Consider the following 27,014-nt stretch of genomic DNA (forward strand, 5'->3'; position numbering starts at 1 on the left):
GGACCTTTGCATGGGGAGATTTTCTCTAACTGGACCTCGTTGAATTTTAGTTGAATACCCCTGCTGTAGAATAACAAAATGAATGCCGTGAATACACCGAAATACACATGTTGAAGCGGTTCGCTGCTGATTACTACGCCCCCCCACCCGCACGGGCCGAATAGTCGCTGCTGATTACTACCGAATATCCGGAGCCCGAAAAATGGTATTCGGGACAGCCCTAAGACATGCATACTCACTATTTATTTCTTTACATAAAAAATACTCTTTCTTTTAAACTTTGACAAGTTGCTATAAAATTGCATTTTAATTAGGGCTATCAGTCGATTAAAATATTTAATCGCATGATTGTCCATAGTTAATCACGATTAATTGCACATTTTTTATCTGTTCTAAATGTACCTTAGAGCAGGGATCGCCAACTACATTTGTCCAAGGGCCAAAATGTATCCAATAGACACTATCTCGGGCCAGCGATTTTTATATAGCCCAGAATTTTGAAGTTGTTGACTGAATACATGCTCTGAAAGTAATCAGAATACAGTTACAGTTACATGTCTGTACATATTCAGATTACTTTAGAATACTTTATTTTTCCAGAACAGATGGGTATGTTTTGGTGCACAGGAGACACTTATTTTACTGTTTTAATGGCTTATCAAGAACTCAAACACAACATCTTGGTGTCATTCTGGCAGCTCTCTCATCTGCACCCCGCATAAAAAACATCACCCGGACTGCATTCTTTGTACTGTCTTAAACCCTTTCCTTAGAATATGTTATGAATTGTAAGGTGTCCTTGGTGCTTTGAAAGGCGCCCCTAAATAGAATGAATTATCATTATTATTTATTATCTGAAACGATGTAATAACTTTTAAAACTTTTTCCAGTCACGCATTCAGCAGCAGCAGGCCATTCACTTTGATTTGATCCCGTTATGAAATGTCATAATTTCGACAATAAATAAATGCTACATAAACGTTATCTTGCACATTTTATCTATCCATCTCCGTTTCTAAGTTTCAATATATTTTAAAAGAGATCTCTCTCTCTCATCTGCGTGCAGGGGCGGGGCTTCACAGACACGCTGCATCTCTCTCTGGCTCACAGACATGCTGCAGCGCTGTGCAGTGTGCACACAGTTCTGCCGGTAATGAATATTACATTTCAATATTATATTGGTGGAATCTTTTCCACCAATAATTCCAATAAGTATTCCAAAATGTATTCACTTCAGGTTTACGAAAGTAACTGTTATCAGGTTACTCGTTTTTCAAATGTAACGCCAGCTGAATACAGTTAGCCTACTTGATTTTTGTATTCTGATTACGTAACGCCGTTACATGTATTCCGTTACAACCCAACCCTGCTTCTAGGCTACTGTCCCGCAGCTCCTGCCTCTCTGTTGGACTCTGTCGCAGCGGGGCTACTGCTGTGGTGCGGAGCGCATTAACCAGACTTTTCACAACGAAGGATCACTTCTTCTTCAAGGAAGGGAAGGTTTCGCAGTACGCAGTCTACTGTCCCGCAGCTGCTGCCTCTCTGTTGGACTCCGGTACTGCACCTTACTCACGAGACGTTTAAAAAAAAAAATGAATGGGGGGCGAACGCAGTAACCACTCCGCCAACGCCACTGTCACCCCCGTCGTGCGGGCCGGATGAGAATGTCCGGCGGGCCGGATGTGGCCCACGGGCCGCCAGTTGGTGGTCACTGCCTTAGAGCAATATTTTTCAAGTTTTTAATACTCTTATCAATGGACAAATATGCTTTATGCAAGTGTTTATTATCATTTGAACAATGAGAAATATCCTCATGAATATTAAACACAACAACCTCTGAACATTACACCTATTCGCCTCAATTCAACCTGGAACCTCTCATACAATTTTGTGTGTGTGTGTGTGTGTGTGTGTGTGTGTGTGTGTGTGTGTGTGTGTGTGCGTGTGTGTGTGTGTGTGTGTTAGGGGTTTCACAACTACCAATATTTACTAGTCGACACGTTTTTCAAAATAGCAGTCGACTAGTCGTTACGTCATAATAAAGACACACAAAGAGAGGTGTACAACTGTATTTTATACTCATACAGTAACATTAAACACTGCATTTTAATTTGTGTTACATGGCTGAGTAAATAACAAACAGTAACTGGACTCACCAAAATCGACAACAAAAAACTCTTGTTTACATAAATGCCACGTAAATCCAGTGTGCAACAGCGCATTGTGCAACACTTCGCTGTCCTCCACGATAACGTCCACCTTTCCATATTTTTGGTTTGGTTTGAACACCAACGCATCGACATGTGAGGGAAGGAGGCTTGACCGCTTTCGGGTGACAGTGTTGCGTGCCAGGGAAAAAACCCTCTCACTCGGGGTGCTTGTGGCTGGAATAGCCAGGTAGCTCCTCGAAAGCGGGGGAAGCGGTGCACGTTTTCTGCCCACTACTCCAGTGGATTATCCATTGTAGGGATATGCGGTGTCGGCTGGCAGTATTCCCGTAGCTCATCATCCGCATCACTGTTGACCCGTGTTTTCTTGCTGTTCGTTTGCCTCTGTTCAGTGCTGACGCCGGTCCGTTGCTCACGGGTGCTAGCATTACTGCTAGTGCTAGCTGTCGGCAGCGGGTGTTTCATCTTCAGATGGTTGCGCATAGCAGATGCATTTGTATTGTACTTCAGTACAGCTGTACACAACTGACACTTCACTGTGGAGTTGGTTACATATTCGTTGAAGTACTGCCATACATAAGAATGTCGGACGTGTTTTGGAGCATTTTGCAGCACCTCGTTTACCTCCATTTTTTTCACGACTAGTTGACTAGGGCCTACAACGCCGATTAGTGGTAAAGGTAGTCGACTAGTTGGTGAAACCCCTAGTGTGTGTGTGTGTGTGTGTGTGTGTGTGTGTGTGTGTGTGTGTGTGTGTGTGTGTGTGTGTGTGTGTGTGTGTGTGTGTGAGATCGTTGGAGCAATGTGGAACTCAAGGCATGTGCTCGAACGGAGCTGCCTGGACGCTGCAATCATGTTGCACTATCCGTGCTGAGTGTGCTGACTTTTCGTACCATGTCCCTCTGTCTGGCTACCTGCATAAAGTGAAGTGCTCGGCGCAGTTGTCGGCGAAATGTCGCTCCTCTGTTTTCATTTAAACAGCTCCTTATATCCGTTAGCGCAGCTAGCTAGCACCAGATGCTAACAACAACAATACACGTAAGGTCTCTCTCTCGCTCGCTCGGGCCACACATACACACCCAATGGCCAGTCAGCGTGAGCGTGGAAGTGTGGTCTGCCGCAAGGGGACGGCAGGAACGGGGCTGTCAGCATCAGCTTGTAGATGGTATTTTAAACTCGATGCGCTCTGAAACTACGGGGCGGCCGAGGACAAAAAATACACATGCGTTAATCGCGTTAAAATAATTAGTGGCGTTAATTTTAACGCGTTAACTTGACAGCCCTAATTTTAATATATCATTAATACTAATAATTCCTTGTGTATATATTTTCATATACTTGTTATGTGTATGGTAGTACAATGTGCACATTTTTACTTTTTACATTTTTATTTTGTTTGATCTTTATTGGACATGCATACTTTTACTTTGGTTAAAAACAAATATTTTATTTTTATCTTAATTTAATTTACTTTAAATGAATGAATATTCCTCCTTTAACTTCACATGTTTATATTAATATCTTTAATTTAATTACATTTTATCTTTTTATTGCACTTTCTTTAATTTCCAATGTAAATATAAATACTTGTATTCCATTTTCTTTTTAAATATTGTATTTATTTAGTCCTAAAATGAATTAGGATCCTTAAATTATTATCCCAATTTCTCTTGGGATAAATAGTGTAGTAAAAGGTCTTCTGATTCTCAAGTGTCCCATTATCCCCCCCCAATAAGAGTACAGTCCCACACGCATTCAGTAAATAAGTTCAGTTCTAAAATCTTAGCCCAGCACATAGTCTGTCCTGCATGTTTAGCATTTTCTTACAGTGCTGTAGAACTGCATATTTTCAAACTTTTGTAAGAGCCAGACCAACTGCTTCCCTCCTCTACCACACACAAACTGTTGCGGAAATTACGTCACCCTGTGATTGGCGTCATCTTTTAATAATGTTCTCAAGAAGAAGAAGGTGTTAACATTCTGGATGCCCCAGAGTGAAAAGGAAACATAAAATGAGATTCAGCTTCTGTCTCGCTCTTTCTGCGTCTGTCTGTTGGGGCCCAGTGTAAGGGGCATTCAGTGAGCTACTAACTCCTCTCAACCTTTTTTTTTTTTCCCCTCTCCATTCCTCATTTTCTCTATCCCGATGCTACTGTAGCACACAGAGAGACAAGCCCACAGAGGTTGTTTGGTTGTAGCTCAACAGGCCCCCCACTGAAGGCTCCACCCCTCTCTTCCTGTTGAGGGACAATAAGTCATCATTCCAAAGTGTTGTAGCTGGCCCGCTGCATGTGCACACACACCCTCTAAGTACAGCCAATATCCTTTATTATTATATTTGGCATTAATACTTCATGCCTCGCAGTCTTTCTCTCACTGCTTCTTGCCTGCATGTTTTTGACACGTGTACATGCAGAACAGCAGGCCATAGCCGACAGGACGGAGCATGTTTTTTTTTTGTTAGAGTTACAGGCATACCACTTTCACTCTCCCTTTTTTACACAATCCCTGTACACTCAATGGAAGAATTGCAAACAAGACAATTATATTTTACGTTTTATTGATTGTGAAAATGTCTCTCTTTATCTCCTTGGCACTTTAAAAAGCTCCCTAAAAACAGTTAAAAATGGGCCTTTGCCTTCATTCTTATCCAATTTCCTCATATAAGCTAGATGGAACCGTTTCATGTCTGGTTTTAGATTTACAATTGGTCTTAAAGTCAGGTCCCAGTAGATATACAAATGCCTTGGAAAGACTTTCCGAAAACTCGTTTCTTTATCCTCTCTGTCAAGCTTTTCAACTCGGAGAAAGCTACACTTAGTATTCATGTCTTTCATTTGTGCTTTTATGTTTTCTATCTCTTCCACTCAGCTGCTCATTAAAACTTATTTATAACGACTGTCAGCTATAACGTTTTACCAATATGTGTTGTATAAATAATGTATTTGATTTAAAATATTTTATATTCTCAGTACATCCATTCAATATCATTCGAAGTCAAGTAGAATTGGAATTTCAAGATCAATATAAGCATTATAAAAAATGTCAATAAAGTGATTTAACAGTGTCTTAATAGCCGCTTTCACACCAAATACTTTGCGGTACTTAGTTCTCGGAACTTAGTTCTCCCAAACTCTTTAGTTCCTGCAACTGTCCTAGTAGATCGCGTTCACACCGGTATAAGTCCCTGTGGGAGGACTAACCAAATAAAAGCCTGCTTTGGGTTTACTGGCAGGCCACAAAGAACTTCACAACGTATACTGCCACCCAAAGTCCCGGAGTCCCCCGGAGTTGGCTTCAGTAGAAGCTGCTGGTTAGCGTCTTCCGAATAAATCGCCAGAAGTGCCGACACCTCCTCATCACTCCACCGCTCCCATGTTTTCTTTTGTGTTGCCATAAGTAGGGCTGTGCGATTATGGCAAAAATCATAATCACGATTATTTTGGTCAATAATTGATATCACGATTATTCAAAACGATTATCCATTTACTTTGAAAACATCCATTTATTGAAAAAAAAATTTGAACAGTATGTTTTTAACAGTTGATTACCCTGAACTTTAAGTATAATTCAACTGAAAAAAATGAAAATAAATAATAATAGTTTTATTTCGATTACGTTGTTTTCGTAATCGTCGCAATCCAAAATCGTAATTGAGATTAAAATACGATTAATTGCACAGCCCTAGCCATAACTTAGTCTCTCTCCGTTGGTGCGCTGGGCTAATAATAATGCTAATGCGAGCAAATAAAATGGCAGCTTCATAAAACTTTTCGGAGTTTTACGGGGCGTGGTTTGCAATTCGCCCAGCCAATCAGAAATTGTTAGTGTGGCCGACACACCCACAAACCTTTTTCTCCCCAGGAAAGTCCCTGCTCTCTAGCAGGAACTATCTGGGGGTGAAAATGTTAGTGCAAACTAAGTTCTAGTTCCAGATCTTTTTGGTGTGAACGCAAAATCCCAAGAACTATCGGAACTATCCCTGGGAAAAGTACTCCGGTGTGAAAGCGCCTATTGTCAGAGGATTGTCATCGTTTTTTAAGCCAATCCAGGAAAAGACCTTTAGGAATCAGGAAGTTAACCTGTTAAGCCCGAGGGACCCCGGTACCTGGACCCTCCCTCAACATCTTGCAGGAAACGGTGTCTGAGGGCATCTTAACATTTAATAAACTATGAATGTTTTATATCCATGTAACGGGAAGAAACTCATCTAACTGATCATTTAACTTTTTTCTTTAAAAACCCCACAATGCTAACGCTGAGCCTCTGAATTAGCAAAATGCTAACAGATTACTTTACCGAAAGTCACTCATAAAACCTTATTATTTATCCTTTCTGCACTTCCAACCCATCGATTCGCATCGTGAGATGACACAGAATCGATGGGTACAGACATTATCACTCCATGAGTAGAACTCGCGACTTTATAAACAAAAACAGACATCAAAACATGTGGTGCTAGGTAGCTAAAAATGCTAACATGGCTTACCTGTGTGGTTGTCTGGTCAAAAGTGGTCTTCAATGGCATTAAAATGATAAAAACGCTGCTGAAGTTAATCCATAGTTTAATCCAATGTGTCTGTCCCTTTGAAATGATTTCTGATGATCCATAAACAATAAACCTGCTTTTCCGTTTCCAAATGTCAGAGCGAGAGATAGGTTTACTCTGATGCAAACCTGCATGCGCAAAGCCCCGACTTTTCTTTTTTTACTGTGTGTCGGAGACTATAATTTACAGTTTTTTACTATGTTCAATCTGAATTTTCTTTAAAATAAAAAAACTTCTATATTGATTCTGACTCTTCTACAAACAACTCACAGGTTTATCATTACTTTGAGAAAAAATATTATTAATTTAACCCTTTCAGAAGGGAATATATGGTCATTTGTTCTGGGAATGTCATTTTTGAGCCTGAGACCTGAAAAACAGGCACAGGGTTTAACAGGTTAAAATCCTAATGTGTTGATTTAATCCAGGATTATATTCCCCTCTGTCTCGCATCTTTTTTTACACTAAAATAAAACGTCAGTCAAGGTTAAGGTGAAGTCAACAATATGTATTATATTATGAGTCAATAATCTTAAATCATGCCAAACAGTGATTCTCATATATTATAAATATTAAAGAGACCCCTTAGGGGTTTTCCTTTCCTGTAGTGTGTTATAGATCTTTGTGCATGTAAATTATCTGCAAAGGCTAAAATCCTTGCGTTCCTTCCAGAGGGAGTATTTTTATGCGTATGCTTTCTATATATTGCTTCATGTTAGGTGGTCAAAGTACGTTTTATTTCTCCACAGTTAAACGAATACAGAATTATTTAAAGGCAACACAGCCTCTCCTGCTTTTTGTTTTCTTTTGTTTTGGTTACAACATTGTTCTTAAATCCAATTCCTGGTAATGGTTAAGCCTTAAATTGCTGTTTAAAAATGCTTGGTCTCCTTCTTCGGATAATCTGTCTATTGCTTTCTTCCTCTTCTCCACCGCCAGCATTTTACGATTGTTATGCTCTTACTCTTTTGCACCGGTTTTTCTTTTGCATTATGCACTTTCATGCCGTGGCTGAAGGCATGCTTTATCTCAAGAATCCCTGCAGGGAATTTGATAAAATGTGTCCAATTGGGCTTAAAGATGAGTGATTCGATTTTGGTGAACAAAGGTCAAGGTAACTTTTATCTAAAAAAACAAGTTAGTTCCATCAAAATTGACTCAAGGGAATTCATTATATGTACAGGAAAGGACATTTTCTAAACGTAGATCATCAATGAAGTATCTGAATCTCCTCAGTAATAACAGTCTGCTCAGTGTTGTAAGCCTAGTTCGTTTTTGTTTTGATCTGGACCCCCGGGGACTTGCATTAGTTCACCGTCATCACTTCCTCCCAAACCAGGACAGGGGTTTCCTGTTCCTCAATAGTTGCTTTTTTCTGATATTGAGCTTCAGGTGATTGTTGTTGCACCATGTGACAAAGGTCTCTTTCAATCCTCTGTACTTTAAACATAGTTAAATACTTGAGTATTCATTGCAATCATCCCCTTAAATACACTTTTATTTTCTCATAAAGCATGTGGTAGAGGATAGGACATGGGTCAAACCAATTACTCAAAGAACACGGCAAATCATTTTCCAAAATATGTATTTTTGTAGTTTTTGGTTGTTCTCATCATACTGATGTATATTGTTGAAGTGTTCATTTTTACTGATAAGTTTGTTTTAAAGTAGTAATTTGATGCGATAAAAAGTGGGTGAGACATCATGATTGTTTTGATTGACAACTGCTTTGAGTTAAGTCAGGGGTCTGCAACCTTTTTGACCAAAAGAGCCATTTTGCTCCTTTTTCCCCAAACATTTTTTTGTCTGGAGCCACAAAACATATTTCATAGCTTGATAGCTAATAAAGTTGTATTTATTGTTATATCAGACAAAAACTAGAGTTTTTTTGCATTTATTAGGCTATTTATTACATTATATAAAACTGTTAACCTCTAATAAGAAACAAAGAACTCCTATAAGGAGAATTAAAAAGAATACACAGGCCTACTTTAAAATAAATTAAACACAGCACTTGGGGAGTCCTCTGCACATTTGAAGGAAAACAAATATTATTAAAAATGGGCCCACTTTGAAATAAATAAAACATATAGCTGCATCCTAAAAATAGTTAAAGGTAGGGTAGGTAAGAATGGAGAAACCAGCTCGTGTGCGCTAGAATTTGAAAATACACAACCGGAAAAAAATATGCCTCTTCCTTCAGACTTCCTCACAGAGCCCCTCCTCCAACGCACACGAACGCGCACGATCAATGAGGGCACGAGATAAATGTGTGCACAGATGGAAGGCTGACAGGCTGCCAGGCAGATAGGTCATCCAGTTATTTTAGCCGGGCCGGCTCAGATGATTGGTCGTGCTTTTTACAGCGCTACGGCTTCCAGAGAATAATTTTTGTATATATTTATGTTCAAAGCATTTAATATATTCATTGCTATCGGGATGTTAAGAGCATTCCATGGAATATAACAAAAAGTGTTTTCTGAAATAAATTACATACCCCATTGAATTATGACTGAAGATCGTCAGCTGTCTTCCTCTCCGTGTTGTTCCCGTTGTTTCTCGATACGTAAAGGCTGCAGTGCAGCACCTTTGACAACTTCTCTCTACATATCAAACATACCGGTAAACCAGCATCGTTTGCTGTGAAAGCATATAACTCTGTCCACACAGAATTAAATCCTGTGTTCCTCCGGTACTTTTCTTTGATTTATCCATAGTTCGCTCATCAAGCCAGGGGTCAGGTTATTAACCCGCAGGAAAAGGCGCTCGCGCGGGACCGTAGCAGGATGTGACGCATATTTTAGTTGACCTAATTAAAACCGTTTTGTTTTTATTTATGTGTCACAGTATCACCTCAAAATACAAGATACGAAACATTTTCAACCATGCAACAAAATATAAATAGTCCTACAAATACTTTTATTTTATTTCCTTCTTATTTTTTGTCTAAGCTCAAGGGAGCCAGAGCAGAGGGCTTAAAGGGCCGCATGCGGCCTGTGGGCCGCGGGTTGCCGACCCCTGAGTTAAGTAATCATTAAGACGGAGGCCTGTTCTGCAATAGATCTTTGATCATAAATGTTAAAGAAAAGAGTTATTGTGGTTGGCTGTTGCTGTGTGTTCTACAGTGGTGCTAGGTGGCTCATGCTTTATAAGCGCCAGCCAAGGTCTGCTTGTGGTTCATGCAAGTATGTGACTCCTCACTTTTGTACAGTAACAGGAAGTTTATATAAAGTAATGCAGAAATGAGTCCTACCTGAACATGTAGCATTTGGCACTTTCTTGAAGTCAATGTTTTTTTAATTTTCAGTTTTTGTTCTACGAAATAGAATACGTGATTAAATACCTCATTAGTAAATGTCTAAAGCCTTAACATGTCTTAAAAATAGCGATTTCTAACAAATGTCTAAGCTTGACTATGCATTATATGTAGTTTGTTTATAGCCTTCGCATTACTTTTTGGATTTACACTTCAACTATTATAGAAGTAGTGTAAACATTTGGAGATTGTTGTTCTGAACAAAACCTATAACTATCATGAACGTACCAAAGAGCACATTTTCTGCAATATTCCAAACTCCAATGGAAAATCCCATTGGCTTTTGGTCAGCCAGCACTTTCGATGCTAACTTCAGGGTCGGCCAACACAAATACTCATCTCTGCACCACTCTTTAGTCTGTGATTTTCCTGTGTTAACCTAACTCATTCCCTTTTCAGTCCCACTGTGTGCTCTACTATATGGTGTTTAAGACTATTGCCTTTGGCAGGAGCTGAACCTGCTCGGGTCTGGTTTGTTTTAGTGCTACACTGATCGTGGTTTGTAGTGTATGCCCCAGAGGGGAACAAACACTCCTGCATACACTTGTATGTAGTCCCACTCTCCTTTTTACACACACTGCAAGCTGCCTTTCCCTTCTGACTGAATCATCTGTGAAAATCAACAGGGATTGGGACAGTTATTTTAACTTAATACCGTCCAAAACATACAAATCACATACTCTCAAAAGACTTTGATATTACAGCAATTAAGAAGTTTGTTCCAGTGTTTTAAAACTAGCATATGATTTTGTTGTGAAAAGTTTATTATTGTAACATTCTTCCACCTAGTATTTGTGTCATGTCATATCTAGGATTATATCAAGGAGTTTTGACACATGTCAATTCAACTCAATCCCTGCTTTTTCAAAAACTAGACCTCTGCAGAATGCCAAAAAGCTCACTTTCACTTATCCAAATATTTATACTTTGTTTATATGGCAAAATGTAAGTATTTAGTTAGCAGTACTTATTAAGCAGCCTGTCCATGTCTTTGTATTTCTTTTGCTCTTTTGTATGTGTGTGTGTGACGCACTTACAGAGCTGTCAAAACAAAGCTGATGGAAGTGTACGTGGATGACACTTATGTCAATGTTGGGAGGCCATGGGAGTGTGTTAGATGTCACATGCCTTGGATCTGGCACCCAGGCTGCTGTGTGTGTGTGTGTGTGTGTGTGTGTGTGTGTGTGTGTGTGTGTGTGTGTGTGTGTGTGTGTGTGTGTGTGTGTGTGTGTGTGTGTGTGTGTGTGTGTGTGTGTGTGTGTGTGTGTGTGTGTGTGTGTGTGTGTGTGTGTGTGTGTGTGTGTGTGTGTGTGTGTGTGTGTGTGTGTGTGTGTGTTTGTGTGCGTGTAAGTCAGTCACTCTATGCACATACCTTGTGTATCGCTTCACTTTATTATGTGTGTGTGATGGTGTCCAGTGCTGAAAGCTGACACAGCTGTTTCACAGTAACCACACTGTTTTCTCCACACTATCTACAGTTTCACCCCATGGCTCTCCTCCAATCAACTCCTGCCACTTCCTCTATCATTGTTTTTCTCCAGCTCACTTTCTTCGATTGTTTTCTCTTTCTGGCCGTCCTGCGACTGTGTTCATAGCATGCTTTGGTGCACCATTTTTGTGTCCTTGTGTAATGTGTTTACAGTTCTGGATTTTCCTTTTAGTTTTTGACTGCTTTTTGGAAACTGTCTATCCTAGCCTCGTCAAACTCTTACCTATCGATCTAATCGATCAATATTATTACATTCAACGCTTTGCGATCATCATGCGGACTCCGAAATAATTGACCTAAGTCACGTTCACCCAAAATAATTCCAAACCAACGCAATCTGTTTCAGAATTCAATTTTAATGGACAGTTTGCTGTTGACAGTGATGACTAGATGAAGAAAAAGAAAAAGTCTGTCGATCTTGTTACCAATATTTAACAGTTTTTTCACTACACTGCAAGACGGCAGTCATTTTGAGCCAAACCTTCCATTTCCAATTTATCTAGATTTCAGAGCCGCAGGCCTCAGGCTATCATCAGCTGCAGTGTGCCAGGAGGCAGTGGTGGAACACTTTGAGAAATAATAGTGTTGAGTCCAAAGCAGCGATAAATCCAGGCAGTACACTATCTGCTGCATTTCTATCCAACTGTGAAGTTTAATTGATATGTTATAAGGAATGTTTAAATCCACCTGTTTCTAATGCACATTGTAAATATATGCATAAAAAGCCCTCAGTGGAAATACTGTAAATTCTCAAAACATTTAAAGCTATACATTTCATGAAAAAATAATGAGGAACATGATACACGTGACTTGCGATTTTACTTTGCTTACATTAATACATAAGAAACCTAAAATGTCATCTTCAAGGTTTGACTGATGCTCTCTTAATTACATGTTCTTGTTTCACCCTCCACTTCTGCCACTTTTCTGACAAGCACCACCTAAAGCTTATCCCGATGAAATACTCTTGAATTGAATCTAGCATTCATTTTAATTTCAAATGTTCTCAAAACTCAGTTAAAATGTGTGATACAGCATGATGGACATTTGGCTAAAGATGCTTCATAATCAATTTCATTTGCACATTTGTCATTGTTTTTTTTTACATGTTTATCTTGCTTTTTAGTATTGAATTGATAATCACTATGAAGCTTAGGCTGAACAGTGTTTGAGGTAGCACATCTATATTGGTACTTTACGACTTGTATCCATTTCTAAATTAGCAACGTTCTAAATGTAATGACAATGTTACATCATAATGATAGTTATCACGCCGCAAAAACGGCCAATGACTACTTTTCCAGTGGAAATGTCTTTTGCCCGGTCATCTTAGGTGGCCTGTCCTCAGTCGAACTGGAGATGCCTCTCACTCACTGGAAAACAGACTGATGTCAATGTCCTAAAACAAACAGGAAGTCAAGATACCTGGCATGGTGTCACCATGAAGGATTAACAAAGAGGATATAGCCTATTTTACAGACTACTTTAGATCATTATTTCATTTGATTTAAAAAGGTTCTTTATCAACAAAATCACTTACAGGATTGGTTTAGTGTGTTGTGAGACTCTGTAAGAAGGAGGATTTCAGCCCCCATCATCCAGGCTGAGAGGCCCCTCAGCTGGCTGGGAGCCATGGGCAGCAGGGAGGTCAGGTATTTTAATACACCTTAGCCAGGAAAGGAAATTGTTAACATCAGAGTGCAAGAGGCAAAGAACGGGAACAACTGTCTCGACTTTGCATATACCATCAGACAGAACAAATATAACATCAAAAGGGTCTCTCAAAAACTTTGGTGATTTTAGAAGTTAGTGACTGATAAGTAACTAAATGCTTATCAATATTCTTGGCCACTGAAAGCCCTCTGTCAATGTCCATGGAGCAGGTCATTAACACTCCATGATACACATTTGTGGATCTAGTCCAATACAATTACCACCTGTTGATGCGTAGTGTCTTCACATCTTTCCCCACAGAGCCAAAAATATCCAGCTATTGTGAAACGTGACGGATTCCCAAGTCAACCTGTTTACTTCACTTTAGGGATTCAAGGATATTCGTTTTGTCATTCTGCAACGTATGGCAACAAAACAAATTGCATTTTATGCCTAGTACATTTTTGGCTACACTAGAAAACAGAACAAAAACAGTAACTTACCTCTGTTTTCCCCAATGGATTCCTGCTGTTAACATTACATTTCATGTTATTTAGCTCATGGTTTTTTTTCTTTTCGGATCGACTTACATATACTAACATACTGTAAACATGCCTATATGATTAATTAAGAGTTGGGTATCTTGACCAAGGACACTAGGACATGTTAACTGCACTGACCCTTTGGTTGGTAGGTCAGCGCATTGACCCTCCGTAACTGTGGCTAGTGACGATCAAGGGACACACCGAACACAGAGCAGTGATTGACTTTAGCTGTGCAGCAGATGTCGGGGTCGCTTTTTTGTTTGTCTCCCTAAAACAACATGCCGTTTTATTCCATTGAAAATAATACTGTGTGTACATGTTCGTGTAGATACGTGTACACAGACGCAGAAACCAGAACAGAGTGGTTATGTTTTCCGAGGACGTATGCTAGTTTACTCTGAGAGGAAAAACCATGCAGCAAACAACAGCCACAACAAGTCTAAACAGAGGTAATGATTTGTATTCCTTCAGCCCCCTTTCCTGTTTTCTCCTCACTCTCTCTCCCTCTTTGCTCTGTATACGATGTCAGTTGGTTGTGGTTTTTTGTGTGGATGTATTGATTTGGTGAAGAAATACAGAGCGCTCTGCTTCTTTGGTGCATGCATGTTGACACACAGGAGATTAAACGCATAAATCTGTGAATTTTGGGAGTAAAAAAACCCAGGAAAAATCTGCACGATCTGTTCCTCATCCCACTTATTTACAGCTGTGCGACTCACAGCGGCGTTGAAACTGTCACTCAGCATCTGATTCTTGTTCACATGTGGTGATTCTGACCGCCTGTTTAAAAAAACAGCCATCATGTTTGACAGTGTTGTTCTCTATGGCTTCACTGAAGACATGATTCACAAAGCCTATTTTGACATTTGCTTATTCTTATAGGGAAAAGTGAATGTTCCGGATGTTGAGGCTCATGTTTTAACTATTTTTTCCTTGTCAGTACTGCCACAGTTGTATACTCTCCTCCAGTCTCTTTCATGTATGCAAGACATGTGAAGAAAATAATCCACAAAAGCAGTAGCAGAAAGAACTTCAATGGCTTTCTTAATCGAAGCAATGTCATTTGAAGATCAGAAGAAACTCCAGTTCACAGAAATGCACGAGAAACTGTATGCAGGAAGTCATTACTTGAAAGACAAAAGATTTGTTCAAGATGTTCAAAAGAAATTACAAATACTTGAGACAATTTGCAGGGAAACCTTTACATGTCATTAGCCATATATACTATAAAACACTATGATTTCTGGTTATTGATATTTGTTCTATTTAAAACTGTCACTAGCAGTGTTTCCGCCAGACCAGGGCTGAGAGGGTGTCCACCCCGAGAGCGGGGGGTGGTGGGGGCGTGTGACGTGATGTCACGTCTTGTCACGTTACCGTAATTTTCGGACTATAAGGCGCACCTGAATATAAGCCGCAGCAGCTAAATTGAATGATGTGTACATATATAAGCCGCACTGGACTATAAGCCGCAGGTGTTTTAATGTTTAATTACCATATGTAAGGGTTCGTGCACAGAGGGGATTGTCGGGAAAGAGATGGCTGTTTGAGAAAGCTCCCATTTATTAACATTTCAACAAACAAGTTGCATATTTGCATAACTTATTCAAGTGTTACCATTTAGTGCAATAGTAGCTACAGAACATGTACTGTGCTGTGTAAACTGTACTGTATCACATAGCGTTTCAGACACACAAACTTTTCAACTTTCTAACTTAAACGGTGCGCTCCCAGCGCACGTACCGGCAGTGATCTATAGCAGTGGTTTTCAACCAGTGGTACGGGGACAAACTGTCTCGCTCTCGTAATGTCTGTCGTAATGTCTGTCTGTCTTGCTCTCGTTCTGTCTCTCGTACCACTCTCGGTTCCACTTTTACTTTTGCGCGCTATCTTTCTCACTCTTTTCCGGCCTCCAGCTTTTCCTGCTGGAGCCCGCCGCTTAAAGGTGGGGGGCGCGGACCGGCCATAGAGCCCATAGAGTTAAAGGTGGTGGACTGTAACCTGTAAAATCCATAGATTTAGGAGGTCCCCTAGTGGCCGTTAGCTGTAAAAAAATCCATAGATTAGCCGCACCGTTATATAAGCCCCAGGGTCGAAAAATGGGAAAAAAGGTGCGGTTTGTAGTCCGAAAATTACGGTACTTGAATTTTGAATTGAGCCATCCCTTATAGATACTATCTCTTTACGTATTAGTGATGGGAATTCCGGCTCTTTTTAGTGAGCTGGATCATTTGGCTCGGCTCACTAAGAAGAGCCGGCTCTTTCGGCTCCTTAACGGCTCTTAATTTTACCACAGTTTACCACGGAGCCTAAGTTTCACCGCTGCGAGGCTCCAGCGCTCGCAGTTCACGCGCGTGCTCCACTAGCACCCCCCGTTAAGGCTCGCCGACAGTACACTTTCCGTCACAGGAACACGCTTTGCTGGCGGCGAAAAGGATCGCACCAGACTCCTTTGCCCCTCCAACAGAGGGATGTCCTTGTCCTTTTTCCTTTTCGTCATTTCAAGCGATTAAAAACTCTCGATCTTCTCTCGAATTATTTATTTTTTTGGACGCCATCGGCTCGGGTTCAGGGCGTTCCGAGCTAACACTATATTCTATTGGCAAGCACTCCAACACATTATACGTGGCTAAGGGGTGGGACGCGATATCTCTAAGCAGGTGACCAATCACAACGGAGCCGTCCAGCTTAGTGTTGCAGGGTGTACCGATACTTGAAAGGTACCGCGATACCCTGCCGTTAAAAACGTTACGATTCCTCCGTTTCATTAGTATCGGTACTTTAAGAATGATGGGGGAAAGTACAACGGTGAGAAAGCGCTGTTTTAATAAGAGCCGTGTGTGTTCAGCGCTCTACTTCCACTCCCTGCACTGCAGCCGTGCCTGCAGTCCCGCCCCTCTCAAGCACGCTCTAAGTGCCTCCCCTCTCTCGTGCACGCGCTAGCTGCCAGAGCATGTGAGAAAACGAGAAGCATGGCTGCAAGTGGGAGTGCAACTGCTGCTGCGCCTCGGCTTGTTGACAAAAAAGATGCCAGAAGCGACATTTTGATGTATTTTAGCTATACCTCTGACACTGAGGGCAAGCCTACGGACACCACGAGGCCTGTCTGTAAGAAATGTATTAATTTGATTTAATACGAATTCTTGTCATTTATTTTATTTATTGTTCTCATTGTTTAAAAGTGTGTGTTATGGTTATGGTTCTGGTGTGAAATAAAGCACAATAATTACATTTAAGACTGTTTCCCTTTTTTTAAGAAAAGTATCGAAAAAGAATCGGAATCGCAATTCTTGACTTGGTATCGGTATCGAAGCCAAAATGTTGGTATCGTGACAACACTAGTCCAGCTAACTAATCATAGCAGACCGGGCTCTGGTTTCAGAAAGAGGGTGAAAAGAGGTGCTGCAGCACAGGCAGTATGATAATTAAAGCATGGAGACATGTCAAAGTAGATGCACAAAATACTAATATCAACCTGAATAATAGGGCCCTGTTACTACATAGTTGTCTGCAAGTATCCAGATTTGCTTTCAGAAAACGCTGAGAATGACATGTAAGAAAATCTCCTCCACTGTGAAACACTGAGATACGTTCCACTTGTAGCTTAGTGTTTTGGACTAGTGATTTGTAGCTCAAGCTTTATAACCCTGGCTGAGTCTCTGCGTCTCTTTGTATCAATTCCTCCCCGATAAAAACATGTTCTAATATTTATGTCTCTTCTCTGCGTATATCCTTTTTGCTGTCCAAGTCAAACTCTCCCTGCATTTTTTTTTTCATCATTGATGTCAGAATACATTGACAGTGGAAGCAGACAAGGCTGCATCACCATAGGCACTCTTTGCAAGTAACCCGGACATCACAGAAATCCAATGAATGATTAAGGTTCAAAACCATTCTTAGGACCTTTCCTCATTTGACATGAACTGAACATATTGTTCCTGTGTATTGTTATTCATTTGCTTTGTAAACGCTTTGTTTATTTCTTGTCAGAATGCCCCATCAGTTATTGGAACAGCCTGGTAAACGTGTTGTTCACAGTACTCGTCTATTTTCTCATTCAAGTTCAGCTATGTTTTTATGTACAGGATGTGCGGGTAACTAGAAAAGAGGAAGGGAGAGAGCGAGAGATGGAGGGATAGAGCGAGTGATGAGTCATTTTCTCTGTCAGACGCTGTTGTTTTCCACTAAGTCCTGTTATTTTCGCTCATAAATGGATGCCAGGTAGTGGGTGGAAAGAGTAATTTCTTTTTTTTCCACTTTTGGTGTAATTTTCAACAGGGGCAGGCTGTGGTTGAACTTGAAAAATGTGCATGGATTTGTCCCCATTTAACTTCTCCCTTTCTTCTATATAGAGTAAAACATGTCTTTTTAAAAATGATTTATTACATGAAATATTCATAGCTTTAGTATGTTGTGAATAATATGTCAAGTTACAATGCAAAGTTGTGCAAGAACAGGTTTTTTGGCAACAAAAAAACTGAAGATATTATAGTGATATTAGTAATTTGCCTGGCCTCCTAAATGTAAGTTTCTCTCGTATAGCGCTGTTTTGGTCCGAATGTCATAAGGGAAATATATGAAATCTTTATCTTTGCCCAAAGCTAGTTGTCTGTCTGCTGGACATGTAGACAGTCAATCAATCAATCAATGTTTATTTATATAGCCCAATATCACAAATGTTACATTTGTCTCAGTGGACTTCACAGTTTGTACAGAATATCAGTATGACAATACGACACCCTCTGTCCTTAGACCCTCACATTGTACAAGGAAAAACTTCCAGAGAAAACCCACAGTTTAAAGGGGAACATGGGAGAAACCTCAGAGAGAGCAACAGAGGAGGGATCCCTCTCCCAGGACGGACAGACGTGCAGTAGATGCCGTGTAAAAATCGAAAAGATAATACATTTACAACATAGGTAGACCAAATGTTTGGACATGCATGTGTCTATAATAAGAGGATGAATCCACGAGGATGTCAACAATCCTGTGGGAGCCATCACGGAAGTAGTATGATGAGAGCATCAGGCAGGACCACAGTGACAGGTTCAGCCACGACTCGAAGTCCAGGACTTAGGATCAGCCACGACTCAGGATCCCGGCGTAGATAGACACCAAAAAGAAATTTGGGGGAAGCTGGGTTATTCGGAACATGAGAGTACACAGGTACAGACAGACTGTATTTCAACAGCTGCGTGCTACGTATAAAAAGACACTGTGAGAGCGCTGGAGTAACCCAAAACAGTAAACTCGCCGATCCTAAAAAAAAAACAATGAGCTGAAAGAAGCTACAATGGTCAACTGAGCAGAGGGGACTGCCCTTGAATCAAATATTACATTTTGTTAGATAATGTTTTAGTCAGTTATGAACAATATAAAATGTGATGAATTAGGTTTTTAAAAATCAATCATACATCATACTTTGTTGTGTGCACGATACTACACAAAGAAGCAATTTTTTCAGTTTGACTGATTGCCAACCCTTGTTAAATGTTCATAAACCATTAGCGACATGATGGGGTACTACTAGAGGTGGCTGACAAGCTGCTCAGCATAATAACCAAGCCCAGGTAGCTTAAATCTGTCATGTTTCGCCATCAGTAGTGTTTGTGCTAATCAGGAAAATGATTTCCCTGTTCACCTCTCCTGGAGACACATGAAGGCACTTTCCCATTAAGTCTCCACTACTTACTGGGAAAGTCCATTTAGTTTAACCGTTACTCTTAGGCAGTGCATGACATTAAGGCCCTGTGGGCCATCTAAGCTAAGCTAATTTACAGATGGCCCTGAGCCCAATAGAGATTGCCCTGAAAAATGCGCGCGGACGAAATGGCACGAAGGGTTTGGGGGGGCTCCCCCTAGAACATTTAGATTTTTGCAGGTCTTAGATGCTGTCTGGTGCATTCTCTAGACTGAATTATAAGATGAACCACCACAATATTATATTGTACAATTTCAATTTTATTCTTCATTTCACTTGTTTGTTTGTTCTTGCTTGTGTTTGCTCGCTTGCATGCCCTGCATAGCTATAAGAAATACTTCAGTTGTTGGTCAAGACACTTTCCATCTGATGAAGGCAAATGCCTTCCCAGATGTAAAAAAGTAGAAAACATTACATTCAGTTGTAACTGCCAAAACAAAACATTATTTACACTATTATGGCCCCTGTTAAAAATGTTTGTAATGTTATCTACTGTAAGTTGGTCGAACGAATGCCTCCTCATCCGGAAGCTGACCGAGCAGACCCGAGCAGAAGTCGAGAGGAGTCGAGCGCATCCGCGAAGCACACAAAATGGCGACGTCAGAGTTCCCGTTAGCCGGCAAATCTAAATCTCTTCGGTCAAAATGATTTCCCTTTAGCGCAATACCGCTTCAGTTGCGCCACTTATGTGACAGACAAGAATAGTCCATTCTAATGTCTAACACTTAATGTGGAGAAAGAGATGTCCTGTATGGGTTGATTGTGCGTTGATCTGTTGGTAATGCCTCGGGGTTCCGGTCGGCATGTAAACAAATTTATAATGCTGCGCTATACTTTGTGGCCTCACCCAGTTGCATAGCGACACTTATTGTTTAGGTGTCTTTTAATAATCAGGTAGTCATATTAGCTAGAACTAGCTGGATCTGATCGATATGGACATAAACGCGAGTGAAGTCTAATCTGACGGGAGAGAGAGATCAGCTGCTGCTGACGAGTCGACACGCAGCTCTGCATGATCACATGCAGCGGTGAGCGGACAAAACACACACTTCAGGTTAGAATATCACACGTAGCTATTTTAATTACCTCTCAAACTACCTAAACTAGTTATAGATATGTTTAGTTTCACTGTCGGGTCACTCATACTGGATCCGCGAGCTGCATGATACTGGCATAATAGATTGCCCGATCGGGCAACCAGCAGGTGAGGCTTCATTGCCCGAGCTAAATACTAGATGGCCCCGGGCCATCGGGCAGTCCTTAATGTCGAGCCCTGTTAGGGGTGTAACGGTATCCGTATTCGTCCCGTACCGTCAAGGTTCGGTACATGCAGTCGCACGACAAATAAGCCTTTTTTTTTTACGAGTGGGAGGAAAGTCTGTCATTCAGGGCAGTATCAACTACACTATATATAATCCAGGGGGCCTAAAAGCTGTTTGCCAGTCGCCCTTAAACAACAAATGAAGAATAATAATAAAACACAACAAATCCTAGAAGAAGAAAAGTTAGTATTGCGAGTTCAGATAACACACAGGAGCCAGAAGACCCACCTGCTTCTTTTAAATCAGCTGTGTGGGTACATTTCGGGTTCCCTGTGGACTACAATAACGATGTTGTTCGAGTGGTGGATCGGACGAGGGCGGTGTGTCGGCGTTGTTCGACCGCAGTGCGGTATGCTAATGGTAACACACGCCAAACATGCAAAATCATATCAGAAGGCATCACCCAGATTTGCCAATCACCGGAGCCCGGCAAAAGACAAAAGCAGTTCAACAGCTTATCCCCGCTGCTTTTAAGAAGCCAATAGACATGAAAGCCGAGAGACCAAAAATAAATAACGGAAGCTTTTGGCATATGTTTTTCAACGGCTATGCTGCGCCCTTATGCAATAGTAGAGGACCCCGGCCTTTATTGATTGTGATTGAAACACTATCTTATTATTTATTTTGTAATATTTTCAAGACATTCTTTTTAGTTTTACATCTTATTGAACCTTTTTGTTTGACATCAGCCATTATAGATAATATGGCCATCTGAGTGTGTGTGTGGTACTTTTTGTTTTTCACTGTGTAATACAGTTAATTATTCAAAATGTTAGAGTTCCTTATTTTTAAACTCAAACTTGCACTACTGTTCAAAATAAATTTAAAAAAAACCTGGAATTATGCATGTGGGACTTTTTTTTGCTTTTTCTTGCACATACCGAACCGTGAATTCTGTGAACCGTTACACCCCTAGTTACTCTATTTGATTATTCCTTTTTTTACCCGATTGCTGGTTAACAACTAACATAACCGTTTACATCAATATCGCTCATTCTTTAGTGGATGTTATGCAAAGGTAGTAAAAGTAGATTTATTTTGTCAATGCCCTAGAAATTATGCAGGAAGTTGAGATGCAATGGTAAACGTCACAGTGTTTCATTTAGATTCATTCTTGCCAAAGCCATGGGAAAGATGTGTGAGTTGGTGTGTATCGTTTACAATAATGTTGACAAGCCGTCACGTAGCGTTGCTACATAGAGCTATGGATATGAGTTGGCAGAAGCAACATGTGCTTTTTTTGTGTGCCAAATTGAAGTGGACACCATGTCTGTTCTAAGCTGCACTGGTCTGCTCAGGTTTCCGAGCTCACCCATGAAGGTCATCAACATCCATGTACTGATAAGATGCAAGCTGCCCTGCCCCAACAGGTGCTACTCAATCAACAGCTGAGTGAGGAAGGCATCAATGAAACATAGTCTGTATACAACCTAACGGTCTAGGGTAGAGCTGGCATCGGGAAAAGTACAAAAAACTCTTGCAGGTGCTAGATTTTTCATTTTCATATTCTATGAAGGGTACTATAGCTAAATAATTTTTCTATAGCTTAAGAAAATAATGTATCACCATTTGTTCTAACCAAATAACTCTATTATAGTAATGATATTATAGGGTTGTCCATTAATAATGAAAATGTTGATCAATAGAAATGTGGATTTATAGACTAAGAGGGTAATGGCAGAATATAACTGCCATAACAGTGTGGTACATTCAGAAATGTACATCATTTGTACTGTCTTGCAGCCTTAGAAAAACAGGAAAAGACGACACAATATCAATATTATATCCATAATATATTTCCCAGGCCTAATAACTAGTGGTTTCTTGTGAACATAAATATGTCTCAGTAGTTTCATTTGAAAGGGAAGGGAATATTATATGTGTAATAACTTTGTTTAACTGTGTTGATTGACATATTAGAGAAGTAATAGATTTGCGGCAAACCGCATTAAACTGAATCTGAAGACAAATGGCATGACATTGAATTGGATAATCAGCGTTTGAGTGAGAGCTCATGTCTCTGTTTGGGTCTCCTTCAAGAAGCCATTTTCACTCTGCTAATCTGCCTGTGAGAGTTTCTACTTTTTATCACGGCGGCTAATCTCTAGCCTGGCCGCTGCACTGTAACCACTTCTCTCCCGCCATGACTCGTATAAGATTGTGTGCCAGCCGCTCACAGTGGAAGCCATTGTAGAGAGCGGCATTCATCCGTTATCTGTAGTACTACGTTTCCGTTGGCACTAATACTATCAATTATTCTGGATTTCTCCAGAGAACACACACATTTCAACATCAGACCAAGTTCAGGCTCATAGTCATAACGATTCTTAGCATCACATAGTTCTTTAGCAAAACATCTTTGTTTTTCTTGATCAGCTTATAGTGTTTGGATTGGGATGCGGTTACCTCAAATGAGTTCTTTTTATGTTTTGTTTTTTTCAATTTTTCCTTTCAAGAAGACAGATGTAATGCAGCTATTAATTTCCGTGCCATTTTAACATGACTCATTTTCTGTGCCCTCGCCTGTCTGACTCACCAGACAATTACAGTTTAATACATAAATAGACTAAAAAGGGCACCTTGAACACATAGAATTCCACCATGGCCAACCCTCTATATTCCATTGCTATTGAAAGCGAAAACAAATGTGTATATCTAGCAATCCAAAATGCAATTGGTTCTACATACTTCAACAAAGCTTCAAGAAGATCTGGCCAGTGTGTTTTTTTCCGTATCCTGCCGACAAATGGTCAGAGAAACAATCAAAGAAACAAGTGAAAATGTGACTTCTTAGCTGGAGGCTTTATGTTAAATGTCAAAATATAATTATTATAATAATAAATTTATTATTATTAAATAAACTGCAGTAGTATACTTTTTACACATCAATTTTACATTTTTAACCACAGACCAGCATTGTTTTGTTTGATTTTCAATGTTTTAATCACAATTCCTATGATGGTTTAACTTGAACAAATGTTGAGCCTACATTTTTTTTTACATACTGTATTGAACACTACATTTAGAGTATCTGGTGCCTGTTAAAAAAAGCCTGAACTTAAACAACCACACATTGTTGCAGTTTCTGGGCTGTCTGGTTCTGCTATCAGCTGAAATTACGATTTACAGCAGCTCCCTACTATCTTATAAATAACACCCTATTATCTTGAAAGGGCTCTTCTCCTCCAGTAAGAGGCCCTTTTGCTTGAGTGCCAAGCCCTTCTGCTTAACAGCTCCTCTGCTTTTAAAGAGCCTGCAAAGCCACGTCAACGAATGAGAACGAGTCAAGAGTTTTCAATCACAGACTCAAGGTCCATCACTTCACTTTATTATATTCTAATCCTCGCCCTGGCCCTGAAATATGGCCCTTATCATAATCACCTGGTTTTTATGAGGCGGTGCGCTAACAACTAAGCGATAACACTGCATAACATATTTGTTTGTTTTCTTGTTGAACTGAATATTGGTTTAACTTATGTAAATCTTGCTTAAAGCATGCAGTTGCACTTCAAATTCCAGGGAAGTTTAAATGTCAACTTTGTGTGTGTGTATGTTGGTGCAGGGGGCGTGGGGGCTGTATTGGTTTACACCTGCATACTTGGCAGTCTAGACAAACAGGGAGGAGTCCCCCAGCACAATACTGAGGTACAAGATAAACTGATAACTAGGCTTAATGTTGCTATAGAGTGGTGCAGTGATGTTGACTCGGAAATTAGCATCAGAAGCGCCACCTCAACAAACAAGCCAATTGGGTTTCTGCGTTTCCTTCTGTGCCAAACACACCTTTGTGTGATGCCTGATGACACGTTTTGCAACTTTTAAAATAGTTGAAGTGTAAATTCTACCAACACGTTTAAATCAGAATAAGAATCAGAATGTCTTTATTGTCACTACACTTTGGTACAGCAACACTTCGTAGGCCCCTCTCGGTGCAGTAATAGAAACAGGAACATATAAATAAAAGCAGTGACAGTGCATGACATTGCACTGTCACTGTGGGCCATCTAAGCTAATTTACAGATGGCCCTGAGCCCAATAGAGATTGCCCTGAAAAATGTGCGCGGACGAAATGACGCACGAAGGGTTTGGGGGGCCTCCCCCTAGAACATTTAGATTTTTGCAGGTCTTAGATGCTGTCTGGTGCAATCTCTAGACTGAATTATAAGATGAACCACCACAATATTATATTGTACAATTCCAATTTTATTCTTCACTTATTTGTTTGTTCTTGTTTGTGTTTGCTCGCTTGCATGCCCTGCATAGCTATAAGAAATACTTCAGTTGTTGGTCAAGACACTTTCCATCTGATGAAGGCAAATGCCTTCCCAGATGTAAAAAAGTAGAAAACATTACATTCAGTTGTAACTGCCAAAACAAACATTATTTACACTATTATGGCCCCTGTTAAAAATGTTTGTAATGTTATCTACTGTAAGTTGGTCGAACGAATGCCTCCTCATCCGGAAGCTGACCGAGCAGACCCGAGCAGCAGTCGAGAGGAGCCGAGCGCATCCGCGAAGCACACAAAATGGCGACGTCAGAGTTCCCGTTAGCCGGCAAATCTAAATCTCTTCGGTCAAAATAATTTCCCTTTAGCGCAATACCGCTTCAGTTGCGCCACTTATGTAACAGACAAGAAGAGTATGTGACAGACAAGAATAGTCAATTCTAATGTCTAACCTATGTGTCTAACACGTAATGTGGAGAAAGAGATGTCCTGTATGGGTTGATTGTGCGTTGATCGGTTGGTAATGCCTCGGGGTTCCGGTGGGCATGTAAACAAATGCATAATGCTGCGCTATACTTTGTGGCCTCACCCGGTTGCATAGCGACACTTATTGTTTAGGTGTCTTTTAATAAGCAGGTAGTCATATCATTAGCTAGAACTAGCTGGATCTGATCGATGTGGACATAAACGCGAGTGAAGTCCTAATCTGACGGGAGAGAGAGATCAGCTGCTGCTGACGAGTCGACACACAGCTCTGCATGATCACATGCAGCGGTGAGCGGAACAAAACACACACTTCAGGTTAGAATATCACACGTAGCTATTTAAATTACCTCTCAAACTACCTAAACTAGTTATAGATATGTTTAGTTTTACTGTCGGGTCACTCATTACTTGATTCGCGAGCTGCATGATACTGGCATAATAGATTGCCCGATCGGGCAACCAGCAGGTGAGGCTTCATTGCCCGAGCTAAATACTAGATGGCCCCGGGCCATCGTCAGTCCTTAATGTCGAGCCCTGAGTGATAAAAGCAGTAGTAGCAGCAAAGAGAAGGCACTGGTTAAATTAAATGTAGTTGTACATATTTACACATTTTACAAACTAAAAAATGAGCAGGTGTTAATAAATAGATGCTTAAAAAATAACCATAAACTTATTGTAAAAACCTAGCTAATGTAATGCTTCAAACCAAATACATGACTTCACGTAAACAGTACTAAGCTAAAGTCGGACTTGTGTTGGCCTGATGACATTAAGCAGTGTCATTAAGTCAGATGTTAGAAACTCGCTTTTTTAAGACACGTAAAAGCTTCAGACGTTCATCAGTGGGGTATTTATTTACTGACGTATTTCATGTCGTTGAACTACACGTGAGACTTTTACGGGAATTAACTGCAGTCTTTAATTTCAGACAGCTACATAAAAAACACATAAGACAAAAATTGAGTTGTGACATAATACCAAGTTTGACACCATTTGTGGTTGTCTTTTTCTACTCAACCCCCCGCCTGTTCCCGTTAAACGTGTGCAAATGAAACACAAAGTGTCACGGTTTGTGGAACAAGCAGGACCCAAATGCAGATAAACTGAAAATTCCTTTATTTCAAGGCTATGATATATATATATATATATATATATATATATATATATATATATATATATATATATATACACAATGACAAAACAGAACACTCACCGCAGAACTAGTCATGGAACAAGACGAACCGACCAAGACAGACAGACAATCCAGAACTTAAATACACACAAGACTCAATCACACAACAAGACACAGGTGAGGAGGGAGGAGAAAACACAGGGGCCCAGGTGAACATAATCAGACAATTAGACACACCAGGGAAACTAATGACAAGACAATAACCCAAAGGAAAACATGACATGGAAAACAGCAAAAACACCCAAACCTACAAAACTATAAACGTGACATAACATGAGAATCGTGACATAACATGAGAATCGTGACTCAAAGGAATCAACTTTCTGGCTTTGCAGAGGATGAAGTCGGCTATGAACTAGAGTTGC

General features: G+C 40.3%; 1 protein-coding gene and 1 long non-coding RNA gene across 3 annotated transcripts in view; one reads left to right on the plus strand and one right to left on the minus strand.

Moving 5' to 3' along the window:
* LOC307036666 (vitamin D3 receptor A) overlaps positions 1-27,014 on the plus strand; it is a 116,077-nt gene that overhangs the window by 18,640 nt on the left and 70,423 nt on the right. Inside the window, exon 1 of one of the 2 annotated variants that reach the window (XM_079677191.1) lies at positions 1,139-1,150. The exons of the other annotated variant lie outside the window; for it this stretch is intronic. The gene's annotated coding sequence lies outside the window, so the exon portion shown is untranslated. Of the gene's footprint in view, positions 1-1,138; positions 1,151-27,014 lie in introns of those variants that run through there. 2 annotated transcript variants of the gene reach the window in all.
* LOC307035936 lies at positions 11,228-26,445 on the minus strand. The gene is made up of 2 exons (XR_013807243.1): positions 13,063-26,445; positions 11,228-12,921 (listed from the first exon to the last, which is right to left on the minus strand). It is a non-coding gene; the product is annotated as an uncharacterized lncRNA (long non-coding RNA).

Source organism: Notothenia rossii (assembly GCF_949606895.1).
Source record: "Notothenia rossii genome assembly, chromosome: 4".
NCBI classification, from domain to species: domain Eukaryota; kingdom Metazoa; phylum Chordata; class Actinopteri; order Perciformes; family Nototheniidae; genus Notothenia; species Notothenia rossii.